We start from the raw sequence: 2,342 nt of genomic DNA on the forward strand, positions 1-2,342 counted from the left end.
AGCTAAATCTTGTGTCCTAAACCCATCACTATCTCTACCCACTTTACCCAGTCGCACCCAACTGTCCCTGGACTCTGTATCCTTTTCTCCTGACAAGGTGGAGAGCTTGCTTTCAAACCTCGAATCAGATTCTGCAACCGGTCCAGACGGCATCAGCCCACGTGTCCTCAAAGCCTGCTCTTCTGCTCTTACTCACCCTCTCTCTGTTCTATTCACCCTCTCATTTGCCCAAGGTCATCTGCCATTTGCTTGGAAATCTGCTAACATCACTGCCCTACATAAAAAGGTGCAAAAACAGATCCCTGTAACTACAGACCAATCAGCCTTCTCCCAATCATCAGCAAGGTTATGGAATCCATCATCGCTTCAGACATGAAATCCTTCCTCTTCTCCAATGGCTTGATTTCCAATCATCAATTTGGTTTCAGACAAGGTCACTCTACCCTGGATATGCTGCTTCTGCTCTCCCATCAATGGATGGAGGTCCTCAATGCCAGACATGAAATCCGAGCCTTATCCCTGGACATATCACGTGCTTTTGACACAGTCTGGCACCCTGCACTACTCACCAAACTCTACTCTCTTCCCATGGTATTCAAGGCCATCTCCACTCATGGCTCACAGACTTCCTCTCCTGTCGCAGTCAACGTGTGGCCCTAAATGGAGTTCTTTCATCCCCTCTTCCTGTGCAGGCTGGAGTTCCTCAAGGTAGCTTTCTGGGCCCTGTTCTTTTTCTGGTTTTCATCAATGATCTCTCGGACTCTCTGGAAAATCCTCTATTTCTCTTTGCCGACGACTCCACCCTCTGCTGTACCATCTGTCATCCCTCAGACCGGCAAGCAGCAGCTTCTTCGCTCACTGCAGATCTGGATAAAATCACAAACTGGTCCAACATGTGGAACATGTCTTTCAATCCAGACAAATCTCACACTCTCACCATGTCTCTTCGAAAGGACCGTTTAGAAACCCCCCCCCCCCATCCACTTTATCAACAATCCTCTGGAAGAAGTCTTTTCTTTCAAGCTTCTGGGTCTCACTATCTGCCATGACCTTTCCTGGGAAAGTCACATTTCCAACCTCGCCTCAAAAGCCAGTCGCCGACTGGGAATCCTCCATCGTGCAAAGTCCTTCCTCGGCCCTCTTGAGCTCCTGACCACTTACAAAGCTTTTGTCCGTAGCCTGATGGAGTACTGCTCTCCCCTCTGGGCTGGTGCTCCTGCCTCCCACCTTTCTCGGCTTCACACTGTCGAAACCAGGGCATTTAAGATCATCAGCATCTCCCGCAATGAAGCTGAGTCTTTGGGCCTCTCACTCAATCACCGCAGGTTGGTCGGTGGTCTTTCTGTCTTCTACCGACTCCTCTCCAGCCTTGCCCCCCCTGCTCTCTCTGCGATTTGTCCCCACCACATTTTAACAGAGCGCTCAAGGTCCGCCAACAACCCCCTTCTGGTAAAACAACCAAAATCACGAATCACTGCTCATCTTCACTCTTTCATTCCTCTTTTTTCCCGCCTTTGGAATAAACTTCCTCACTCTATTCTTTCCCATTCTTCCCTCCAGGCTTTCAAAACAGCTGTTCACCACCACCTCTTATCTTCCCCCATCCAAATCCTCGATCTTTTCTACCCCCGATAATCCACCCAAGCCCACTTCCTTCAATTCCCCTGCTTTCCTTCCTGAAAGTCCCTGTAATGTCCATCTTCTCTTTGTCATGTTCCCCGTCCCATCCCCGTCCCTCTCCCTTCCACAGTTCACCTAATGTGTCTGTTCCCCACTGTTTTGTCCCTTCCACTCCTGCCCCTCTTGTCTCATGCCTCCTTGCTGTGAGTTGTGTGTTAACTCTCATACGAGCCTCGACCAAGGTATACAAAAAAAAGAAAAAAGATGAAATTCGGTTGGCAGGTTGGGTGTGTGACAAGGACGAACTGATTAGATTTTGGTGAAGATCCGAATCCCGATCTGGACACAAGGATTTTTTAATAACCTCCGCCACCAAAGGTGAAGGAGGTTATGTTTTCACCCCTGTTTGTTAGTCTGTTTTTTGTGTGCAGGTATCTCAAAAAGTTATGGACAGATTCGGATGAAACTTGGTGGACAGGTTGGGTGTGACCACGACAAATTGATTCGATTTTGGTGAAAATCCGAATCCGGATACGACAACTATAATTTCTCAAGTGATTCTTCACCATTGAAAGATGGGGCTCAAATACGATACGTTGCATGATATTTCAAAAATGTATTGGGCCCGATATGTTCTCGTGGACCAGGCATTACAGGGCTGAGGTATGCGCTCCACCGAGTGCCCTTCTAGTTTTTTTAAAAGCGATTCTTCACCATTGAGA

This window comes from Eptatretus burgeri, chromosome 4, assembly GCF_056783735.1.
Source record: "Eptatretus burgeri isolate ZD-2024b chromosome 4, Ebu_testis_v1, whole genome shotgun sequence".
NCBI lineage: Eukaryota > Metazoa > Chordata > Myxini > Myxiniformes > Myxinidae > Eptatretus > Eptatretus burgeri.